General features: G+C 35.7%; 1 long non-coding RNA gene across 1 annotated transcript; it reads right to left on the minus strand.

The window, feature by feature from the left end:
- Window positions 1–10686: 10686 nt before the first annotated feature.
- LOC114515582 lies at window positions 10687–12309 on the minus strand. Its single transcript, XR_003686204.1, has 5 exons — window positions 12109–12309; window positions 11609–11683; window positions 11472–11512; window positions 11081–11155; window positions 10687–10829 (listed from the first exon to the last, which is right to left on the minus strand). It is a non-coding gene; the product is annotated as an uncharacterized LOC114515582 (long non-coding RNA).
- Between the last annotated feature and the right edge of the window lie 405 nt (window positions 12310–12714).

Raw genomic sequence — 12714 nt, forward strand, 5'->3', positions numbered from 1 at the left:
TTCGAATCACCGACCAAACAATTGGCACAAACACCTACAATTAGTCAGCCAGATAACCAGAATGTAATATCTGACACGACACATATGCTCATTCCTCCCGAAGAATATTTCCATCAGTCAAATAATAACTCGATTAATCCATCAACACGGCAGAATAAAGTCAGCAAGCAAATCCCTATAGTTTCTTTACGACGCCCTGGTATATTATCTTGCACTCATTCAAAAAAGAGAAACTTAAATAATCTAATCCCAATTCCTATGTCCAAAACTCAGTCACCAAGTTTATCAGGAATCCAGAATTCGAGGTATAACTTAAAAAACAACAGGCTTAAAGTGGCTCATTTAAACATCCGCTCGCTTAGGAACATTGTACATCTCACCGAAATGAGAGAACTGACGCGAAATGAAAAATTTGATATCTTAACAATATCAGAAACGTGGCTAAATACAAGTGTATCGTCTGTTGAAGTAAAAATAGAAGGTTTCAATCTTTTAAGATTAGACCGCCTTCATAAACGAGGTGGAGGGGTGTGCACGTATGCTCGTAAAGAACTTAAAGCATCTGTCATAAAGTCTTTGTCTTCTATCTCTGAAGACAATTTCCATCAACAATGGATAAATGTTCAGTATAAAAAATCCAAATCGTTTTTAATCTGTGTAACTTACAGGCCACCTGACTGTCCCTTGAACTGTTTGGAAGACGCTCTTAAGCCAAACTATATGGAAGCTTTATTATTAAACAAACCAATCCTGATCCTAGGAGACCTAAATTGTGATGTATTGAAGAGTGGTTGCGCAGAGTATAAATCTCTTGAAAAATTTTTAAATGAAATGAACCTTACCCAAATCATCGAAACCGCAACGAGGATCACGAATTCAACTTGTTCATTGCTAGATGTCATCATAGTGTCGTCGATGTCGTTAGTTAGCCGAAGTGGGGTATTAAACGCATCTATCAGCGACCATTTGCCAGTGTATGCGGAACTCAAACTTAAACCTCCTAGACAAGCCACAAGATATATCACTACGCGTAGCTACAAAAACTATGTACCTAATGACTTCGTCACCGATCTAGCTAGAAAGTCAGACTCCCTCTTATCCGTTTTGGAAGAGGAAGATGTAAATAACAAACTCGATCGCTTTAACCATGTTGTGCAATCAACACTAGATGTTCACGCACCGATTAAAACAACAGCGATTCGTAACCGACCTTGCCCTTTTATCACACAAAATCTTAGAAACCAAATGAAAGAGAGAGACCGATTACACCATCAATTCCTACTTACGCGTGACACTAAGGACTGGGAAAATTACAAGATCTACCGAAATAATATTAAAAAAGCTCTCAGAAAGGCAGAAAATGAACATAATTCAAATGAAGTACAGCAACACAAAGATAACCCGAGGTCTATCTGGAAAATAATAAACCGTCTGGTACCATCAAAGAGCCAAGAGAGACAAATTTACACCAAAGATCACAAATCTATCGCAAACGAATTCAATCAATTTTTTTCATCAGTTGGTGAAAATGCTGCAAAGAAATCTATTTATCTAGCAGCTGCTAATAACATCGCTCTGCAGGAATCCTATGAAAAAGTTTATATACCGGAAAACGATCAATTTTCGTTTAGGGCGGTATCTTGTTATGAAGTTCGTCGAGTGGTGTTATCTTTACCTAACAATAAATCTCCCGGCCCAGATTTAATTAACCCAAAGATAATAAAAGACTGTCTCCCAGTCATTTTGGGTCCTCTTACGGATATTATTAACTGTTCTTTCCGAACTTCTACCTTTCCACTGGCATGGAAAAAGGCAGAGCTCATTCCTATACATAAAGAAGGTGATCATGAACTACCCTTTAATAACCGACCAGTGTCACTACTAGCAGTAGCGTCGAAAGTGTGTGAAAAATTAGCTCTTGAACAATTGAATTCCTATTTAATCAACTACAAGCGATTAACTCCCCACCAAAGTGGAAACAAAACACTCCATTCGACGGAAACATTAAATATTTTCACCACTGGTTCAATCTTAGATGCCATGGACAAAAAGAAGCTTACAGCGCTAGTGTTGCTGGATCTCTCAAAGGCGTTCGATAGTATAAATCACCAGAGGCTACTCCAAAAATTATTCAATGTCGGAGCTTCTAATTCCACAATAAATTGGTTTAGAAGATACCTAACTGACCGCTCTCAAGTCACTCGTATTGATTCTACAATATCGGAGCCACTATTATTAACTCATGGGGTACCTCAGGGGGCCATTTTATCGCCACTGCTCTTTTGTATATATTTAAACGATTTACCCGCTACATCCTACAATGGCAATCTGGAATCATATGTAGATGATACAAAGTTACTGTTATCGTTTCCTCTATCAGAAGTTGACAACGCTGTAAAAAACTTGGAACAAGATCTACATATGATCGCGACTTGGTGCTGCGAAAACAGTCTTCTGGTCAATCCAGACAAAACTAAATTCATGATTCTTGGAACAAGACAGTTGATAAGAGAGCTCGATGTTAATATCTCGGTTCCTTTCATGGGAAAGCTTTTAGAACCTGTTGATTGGGCGAAAGATCTAGGAATGTTGATGGACAAACACCTAAGTTATGACAAACATATCTCTAAAGTAGTATCATCTTGCCTCCACAAATTGTGTCAGATAAACCGAGTTAAAAACAACTTCGATAAGAGCACACTCACCATGATAATATCCTCGTTAGTGATCAATAAAATGTTATATTGCTCCACAGTGTGGTCAAATACAACAAATGCTAACATGAAGAAACTTCAATCGGTTCAAAATTTTGCAAGTAAAATAATCACAGGATCTAAGAAATATGATCATGTAACCCCATTACTTAAAAATCTGGAGTGGCTGACTGTCGACAAATTGCTCTATTTCCGTGATGCGGTTATGACTTATAAATGCATGAACACTTTAGCGCCAAAATACCTCTGTGATATGTTCGAGAAGAGAACTTCTATTCATAATAGGTCAACTAGGTATTGCAACTTAGTACAAATACCTCGGTTCAAAACAAGGACAGGTCAACGGTCATTTGCGTATAGAGGAGCTGTGATTTGGAACAACCTAGATAGTAAACTGAAGGAATGTACATCACTTAAGACTTTTAAAACTCATTTGAAAGATCATTTACTGTCATTTTAGCCTGTTATCGACATTGTAAATACTATTAGCTTTTTAACACTCTATTAAACATAGTTTAGTTTTAATTGTAAATTATCCAGTATAATATAATTATTTCTTAAATATTGTAAATAGGTTCTGAAAAACCCTTCTGGGAGAAACTATTAAAATTATCTATCTATCTATCTATCTATCTATCTATCTATCTATCTATCTATCTATCTATCTATCTATCTATCTATCTATCTATCTATCAACACAGCCAGTAAACAGCTAACCAACAGCGATACCTGTGCCTCGATTTTGAGTTGACCCCATTGGAATCTGTGACGTCACGTCAAACCCAAGAATTACAAGAAAAGTGTAATGAATGTTTCTTTTTAAATATTTTTGACTTGTAATTTAAGAAGTATAAACTAAATCATCCCTAAAATATCAGTACACACCAGAACACGATTAGATTGTTGAAATATTGATATAAGGGGGGGTTCACAAAATACGTGATCCTCTGAGGTGTTTGAGCAGCCTGGTACCCAGGCGCTTTAATAGTAAATTATATAGTGTTGCATTCAGTTATTGTATAGAGGTCAGTTGACAGGGGGAAATAAAAAACGTGGGAAAAGGAAGACTGAGCAGATAGACTGGGGGCATCGGCGTCAATCTAACGTTAATTGGTGAGGGACCATATTCATATATTCTGTTATGCCAGGCTGATTTCTATTGAAAGCAAGTTGTTTAAAAAAAAATTACCCAGGCATAGCTGATATGAATATGGTCCCCCTCAATTAACATCAAATTGACGCTAATGACTGGGGGAAGGGGTGAGAAGATGGTCGTAAGGTAAGAGCAAAAAGGAAGGATGGCAGGTTAATAGAAAGAGAGAATAGTTGAAAGGGAACGTTGTAGAAGGGGGACAACATAAACTAGACAACAAGAAAAACAGCCAAAAAATCGTTGCCTTCACAAACTTGATAGCATGTGTACTGAAGGGGGTGTTAAAAATGGCCAAAAATGCGCCAGGTATTTTGTGAACGGCCACTAGAAAGGTGTGAACAATTTGCGGTGCCATATGTTGACAAATTCGACATCGTATACTAATTGGTCTGGTAAAAACTCATAGAAGAACGATGTTTCAAAAGTCTCTGTATGGGAAAACTTTTTTTAAAGCGGAAAAATGTCCACCATGGCTTACCATGTTTCTGCACACACAGCGTTGCTGAAATCACTAAATTTTCAATCTCGTCATTCGCTCGTGGTTTGCTAAATATTCTAGATGTATTGAATGTAGGCATTGCTTTTTGAATGATTTGAAAGTGCCGTCTAATTTATGTAATTTGCGTTTGCCCAATCCAGTAAGGTATGGGTATTAACGCAAACCGTGAAAATCATCATTTTATGGAGTGTTTTGGTATAATGGCATTTTCCTTCCCTCTACAAAATAGGTATACAACCCATCATCCTTTTCGCGCTCGGAGGTAAAGGTTTGTTTACAGTTGAATTTACAAATTGGGTGAATTAGATTTTGTCTGCGGTGAACGAAATTATTTTCTAAATCAGCGCTGCGAAAAGAAATTTTCGGCTCGACGCAGAAGATACCTTTTGAACCTTTTCCCCCCTTTGCCAAATTGTTCGATATTGTTACGCCTATTTGTTACCGTTTTCTTTTCAATTCGTAGGTTTGTTTCACTCCTCAATAGAATTCTGCTTTAAACAACAAAATATATTATCTTGATGTCGTATTTAGGTTTCTAAGACCATATAATATATAAGTATATATATATATATATATATATATATATATATATATATATATATATATATATATATATATATATACACCCATTTGCAAAAACGTTGGCCGCAGATAGTTAGATAGATAGATACTCGAAATCTAATTAGAATTGCATATGTTGTATATTATGATAATTGACGCGACTTATAGCGGGGGGGAGGAGTCCCTACTAAGACCTCCTGAAACCATTTTGCTAAACAAAATGTAATTCCAATTAATCGCTTCTATATTGTATTCGTAATAGTCGTTACGTTTTGAAGTAAAATACTTAACTCAAGACGCAATTATATACACTTATTGATTATAAGGTTCAATTAATATGTAGCTTATTATGTACAGCTGTAACGTTTATTAAAATGCCAGCTCCATTCAGTCTGGACCAGCGATATCGGATAATCTTGCTTTTTTTCGGGGGAGGAAGATCTAGCCAGGCGATTGCAAATATTTTAAACGTTTCAAGACGAACTGTAAGAAGAATCTGCCGATGGTAGCTATAGGCAATACGGAGCGATAGATCATCACAGAATTGGTCGACCAATTAGTTTGGATGGGCAATTTCATCCTTCCGAAGTATTTGTCCTACTGGAATTTGTTCTTCAAGACCCCAATGCATATATAAAAGAAGTGCTTACATATATACATGAAAAACAGGCGGTCGTTTTGATCTATGGAATGTTTGGCGTTTTTTGAGGAGGGATAAATTTTCTCGCAAACGGGTTAGTATTGCATAATTATAAAGTATACTGTTCATATGAATTTTATGACTAGCTACTTTAAGGTGGGGTACTTTGGTTCCAGGGAACAAAAGAATATTTGTTGGTAAACGTTTTTTTTGGTCACGCAACAGCAGGCGCATTATATATAAATTGCTTTGCTTTGTACTGATAATCTTAGTTTTAGATTAACGTCATGCAGAAAACATGAATTATATTGAAGTTAACGTATCGTGTTTTCAGTGAACTTGCATGTACAAATAAATTACCAGAAGGAGTCCAGTTTACATGCATCCCAGCATAAAGTCGTCAAATATTCAGTATCATTAGGTTTCCTAGTTTATCTTAGGAATTAAAATTCTTAACATCGATTTTTAACGATGCTATAATCGGATGATTGCAAATGTAGTTGTCACGGATATAGCAATTATAGTAAACGCGATCGCATAGATAGGGGCATTAAGATAATTTTAGAGAATATTGCGTCTTAAATATCAGCTTTTCCTGTTACCTAATTTTTGGTGATATACATGTATTAGACTACTTGTTGAATTTTATGAGAACTATAATAAACGCTAGATCTTTACAACTATTCCATAGATAAAGAAAATCGCACAAGGAGCAAGAAGCAATGCTATTACAAATTACTGGGAGCTTTTGCCTTTATTCCGACCTGAAGAACTCATCTTCGTTGATGAATTCAGCATTGTAAGTATTGTAACCGTATATAACAACAGGTTTTTAACACGGGTTTTTTCTATTTTCCAGGGTTTAAACTTTCAATCATGCATGATAACGCGGGTCATGCCACTAAAATCTATTTGATCTTAACTAAAATAATGTTAGCTAGTTTGAAAAACTATATCATGGTGAGTAAGTATAAAAATTTAATGTTCAATTTGGTGGCAAGAATTTTTAATTCATGCGTTAATGCTCTTGCTAACTAAGTATTTGGAAATCGCCATTTTAGAATCGAGGAATCATACGAAATTATGGTGCAAGCCCGCGTGGTTCCATTGCGACGAAACAACATATTTGGAAGACAGGCCCAAAACTTTCAATCGCCGCAGCTATTTCAGTCAGAGGAATTGAAGCCATTAAGTTAACGGGAATGTCTATGAATGCCAGAAGATTTATTACAGTCGTGGAACGTGATCTCACGCCAATTCTAAGTCCATACGATGGGTTCAACGCAAATTCTGTAGTTACATTAGTTTTGTGGCAGATTTATATAATTACACTCTACGAAAGAAGTGCAGGAAGAGAGCCTTATTTGAAGAAAGATGTTTTTATATTCTATTTCAAGATTACTTTACTGATACTATATGGCAACCATGATGAAAACGTTGAATTGCTAATTATTTCAGATAACCATCCGGTGCATCATGTGAGAGAAGTGAAAGATGCAATTCAGAGAACCGGAGCAATGTTGATTTTTCTTCCTCCGTATTGTCCACAACTAAATCCGATCGAGATGGTTTTTGCAAAGGTGAAGAACTGGATCAGGGAACATGAAATCTTATTCTTGTCAACAAATAACCATAGATTGTTGGCTCAACTTGCCTTCTGCCATGCATTTAACTCAGATCTACGGGCCTGGTTTCGACACTGCGGCTACGTATAACTAAAACGAGTGATACTTTTATGTGCATTAATTACCTATAAATTGGTAAAACCAATTTAATAGTTTGTATCTTGAGCATATCATTTTTACTGTCACTCCAAATAAATCAGTGATGCATGCATATTTCAATCACTCTTACTGATATATGATATTACAACGAAATTACTCGAAAATATGAAAAATTTACAACGAAAATATGAAAAATGAAACAATTATGAAATATGACTAAAAGTTCATAACAGATATCAATATACACATAATCACAACAACTGTGCATGTCGATTATAAACGCCGCAGTTCGTTAACAATGATTTGTTTTTGCTCAGTAAATTCTTCCTCGTCCAAGGCACCTAAACTCCTTAATTCTTGAAGTGATTTCAATTGATTTATCAGCTGTGTTCGGCTACTCTACATGCAAAAAAAATTAATAAAAAACATATTGGTTAAGCTAAACTGGCGATAAAACGCATAAAAATTCAAATGTTATGCTTATATACTTTTACAGTCAAAATTTCATACCAGTGCGTTCTTTGACAACTCAGTAGTTGCGTTAGCTGGATCCTTTAATTCCCCGGCAATAGCTTCCGCTGCAGAGGAAAACGCTTCAGTGAGAGTTTGATCCTCTCTGGTGTTGCTTTTCGTTGATTTTGATTCAGTTCCTCCAAAAATAGGAAGGCTAGGTGCCATTTCATAACTATCGTGATGGCCCATTTCCTAATTGGTGTAAATTCAGATTTGTGTACATGCATTCTTTTAACCGCACGTTGTTATAATATGACAAAATATAATTATATTGCACGCGCACGTGCACTGCATGGTGCATGTGGATCACGCAGGTCCAACTTAGCTAAGTTTCTCCCACTCGTGCAGGCTCATATTGTCAGCGGACAACTTACACAAAATTGAGAGCAAGGCGTAAAACGAAAAGCTTTTAATTTTTCATGCGAAGACCGCTGGAAAACTGAGCCCTCTTTACCGGGAGAAAATTTGCCGAATATGACCAACGTGGATATATTTTTAAAAAACTAGTGTTGTTTCCCCAATTAATACCAGCGAGATAGACAGCTGTAATTTATTAATGCCATATATTGCTAATATATTTAAATATCCATGATCATACGTACTATTGTTTGAGTCCAGAGCATCAAATGTCCACGTGGATAATTTTTCCCGTGCAGTTCTTCTAGCTTATTAAATATCTCACGTGCACATTTACTGCTTTTTCTTCGTTTCTTAGACTTAGATGAACGGCTTGTGAGAAAATTGTCGTCTTCAGACAGTTCATCGCTTTCGCTGGTGTCTAAATTTGAATAACGTTTTGAGTTTTGACGATTAATTATGAACATAAGCTAAAATCAACCATGCATTCAATATTGAGAAGTTCTGTTACACGTTCTAAAACAAAGCAAAAATATCTCACCGAAAAAGTGCTTGCTGCCTGCCTCCTGTTTTTTCTTTGCTACAAAGAGGGTTGCCTTATTAGTCCCCTCCAAATAGCAAAAAGCATCTTCGAAATCGCTTTCCGTCTTCATGTGCTTCTTACTATTTTTTTGGCCGATCCAGCCAAATTCAATTTCCTTATCTGAGGCCGCACCGACTTCATCCCCGAAGTAGGAAAAGAACGTCTCTTGCATTTGTTCTATATTCTTTACCAAGCAGAAAGATTCTAAAGAGTGTTTCTTAAACTGTCGAGTATCCTTCGGGTTAATAACCCTTACTATGACATTTGTCAAATCCATCTATATCTCTTTGTCTGGCTGTGCATGTAATATAAAAAGCACACCATCTTAAACGACAATATTAATGATATTCATATAGTTGTAGTTTTGTTCTCATCAATATTGAGGATTGTCTCCTCAGGATTGTCTAGTATAATTACCTTTCTTCCAGACATTATACTTTACAAAATATTGACGTTTTGCTCGATAAATACTGTTTGCAAGAGGCTGCGTTAACAATACGAAACAAAGGTAGTTAGTTTATCGCTGCAGAAGGGAGAGTTAAGGGTAATGCGCTATTGAACAATTAAGTCTTTACACTTATGACTGATCTATGCTGGGTGCCTGCAATTTGTAGGTCGTCGTTTAAATTAAAAAGGAAACGGTTGAAGATATAAACTTACCAACACGCTAATCGGTTCAAAATAGAGCACGACAATACGATCTTTTATATAATAGAGAAGAATAGATCAATTGGATGGGACTACATTTTGTTTAGATCAATTAATACGCGGTTCAAGAGTTCCTAGCAAGGCTTACCCCCCCCCCCCCCCCGATTAAGTTTTCTCAATTATCCTATTACACAACATAATTATACAATTCTAATTAGATTTTGAGTATCTATCTATCTATCTATCTATCTATCTATCTATCTATCTATCTATCTATCTATCTATCTATCTATCTATCTATCTATCTATCTATCTATCTATCTATCTATCAACGTTTTTGCAAATGGGTGTATACAGGGTGTCCCAAAAAAAACGCAACCACTTAAATATGCAAGAATATATATATATATATATATATATATATATATATATATATATATATATATATATATATATATATGATTTGTAGTAGGATGACACCGAGTGGCAGCCCGCCATGGCAAGCAGAAAATTCTACTTGACCACGGCAGGATTTGAACCCGCGGCCTTCGGTATACTAGTCCGAAGAAACTAGTATTGTTTCGAAATATCAAAAACCCGCAGTTGGCCATGTAGCTCAGTTGGTAGAGCATCGGACTAGTATACCGAAGGCCGCGGGTTCAAATCCTGCCGTGGTCAAGTGGAATTTTCTGCTTGCCATTGCGGGCTGCCACTCGGTGTCATCCTACTACAAATCATTCCCTTTCCCGAGTACCATCCTCATCCTAATTAATCCACCTTTGAGCTGATAAGCTCATGATATCGAAGAAACTAGTATTGTTTCGAAATATCAAAAACCCGCAGTTGGCCATGTAGCTCAGTTGGTACACTGTTAATTTTGCGGTGTCATATTGACACCAAAAAAGGTGTCAAATAAAAAGGTACAGAATAACACCATTTCGGGTGCTAAATTGACACCGCGAAATAAGGTGTCAAATTAGCACGATCTTTGGTGCTAGTTTGACGCCTACTTTTGGTGTTAATCTAACACCTGAAGTTTGTGTGGATTAGTTTTTGCACTTTTAGCGCTAGCAATGGAGCGACTAAATAGCGTAAGCTATAATCATACGAAGTAGACCAAATGCGATTAAAAAATATTTATTTTTGCATATGCTGTGACTGGAAAATCTACGTAGCTACAAGAATGTTTAAAATGTTTACGGTACTTAACGTCCTTCAAAAGTTTTTGTCCTAAGGCTTCCCGACGAGAGCAGTTTCCAAGAATGCACACACATTTGCCACACCAGCAATGTAGTCCATGTTTAGTAGATAAAATGAAGTTGAGTCTGTTCTTTGATAAGTTAACATTTGCCCCTCCACCGCAATCATCAAAGTTTGAACATCTGAAAGGTCTTCTGAACGAATTAGCCTTGGGTCCTGATCTATGGAATCAACAACCTATAATAAATAACAAATATTTTTAAAGAGGACTTTAAAAATGTTTAAAAAACAAAATCAGCCCACAGAGTTTTGTCACACTTAGGGTTAGGGGTAGGGTATTATGTCGAACAAAGAAATTTGACGTTCAATTATCTGTTTGGATTGTTTGTCAACAAGAATTATGGCAAAGTGTTGAAATAGAGCACTTGACATCAATCCAACAGGTACCTTATATCAACATGAATGCTGTAAACTAAAAGCAAACTTACCTCTGTAATAAGCTGAAGTGCAGGATATTCTTCTAAAATTGTTTCTACCCTTGGCCTTGTTATGGTCCATGAACCCTGTATCATAATGAATTGAATTATCATGTTTAACAAGTCAGATCCATTTAATAAGGGTATATACGTATAATAGAGGTGTTATACTGTATTTTTTGATAGCATGCCTACAACCAGATTCAATTTCCTACTCCCAACTATTCAACTATACTGACACCCTAGTTCAGGAACATTTTAAAATCAGGATCAGGATTTTCAGGATTATTTTCAAAATACAAACCACACAAAATACAAAATCTAAGATGAAAAGGGTCGACAGAAACCAAGTTTGGTAAACACAGATAATCATAAAGATTACAACAACAAGGTTATCACTTACTGTTCCACAACCACAATTGAGTCAGCAAGGAAGGGATATTTCTAAATTATCATAGATGAAATATTTTGTTTTTCTTCCATGGTTGGATACATTAATTGTATACACTTTCATTGTTGACAGTAAATATCCCTTCATACCCTTGTCATATCATTAGAATTAAAGTTTCCCCTTAATTTGCCAAATTTGAGGCCTTCATTCAATCTTGGTGAAAACTTAAAATAGACAAGAATTATAATTAATCATAGGTATTGTAGATTTATTTATATAGTTGATAAATGTATCAGTCCACAATTCAAACTCACTATAGAACACAATCAATGGCTGGGCAATTGAATGACTGACAGTATTTGTTAGAATACAAGTTGAATTCAAATTTTTCAGCAGGCTATTAAATAGTACTTTCAGGTAACCTGTAGGAGATTTTATGTCTCAATAATGTTATCAAAAGACATATTACATAAGCAAATATATTCCATGAAACAAAAAACTTTCTCTAACATCAAATGTATCAAATAGGGCACAAATTGTCAACTGCTAATATAGGATAAAATATCGTTAAATTACATCAATATAACTTATATAAGAGACTAGCGCAGATGCTTCATAAAATCACGGTAAAATAAACATGAATAGATACCTATTATTGCAATGATATTTTCTTTGACCCAGATTGCTAAAGAGATCATCGCAGTATTAAAAGTAGAATTCATTTGGCTTCTCTATAATAATAAATAACGAAGTGGCTAGACAGCCGGCAGCCGGCTGTATAGTTTTTACTTGTCAAGCCTAAATAACCGGCAGCCGGCCATATTGTTGCTTGAAGTCAGCTTGAAATACTAAACGGCCGGCAGTATTCTTCGTTTGCGATGGCGTAATTTCGGGATTTCAGTTGGTGTGCAAGTATGAAGAAATATATTTTTGTAAGGCTTCTAGTCAATATCGTTGCTGGAACCAAAAATTATGTAGTGCCAGGTTTGGTTAATATTAAAGTATGTATATAGACTGTATAGACGGGTTGCAATGTTTGTGTTGGAGGCGGAAGTACTTATTATTAAACTACAAAAATTAATGATTGGTCGCTTGATGTTGTTAAATCTATGTTAGTGAAAATGATTTATTGATTTCTCTTCTGCCTCCAGTGCAATCTAAACAAATTACGTCACGAGAAATCCATCTTTACATCAAAATGTGTAAATATGATTTTAGTTATCAAAATATTATTATTAAGTATAAGTGTTCATTG

Source organism: Dendronephthya gigantea, unplaced genomic scaffold (assembly GCF_004324835.1).
Source record: "Dendronephthya gigantea isolate DGI-Jeju-01 unplaced genomic scaffold, DenGig_1.0 000004F, whole genome shotgun sequence".
NCBI lineage: Eukaryota > Metazoa > Cnidaria > Anthozoa > Malacalcyonacea > Nephtheidae > Dendronephthya > Dendronephthya gigantea.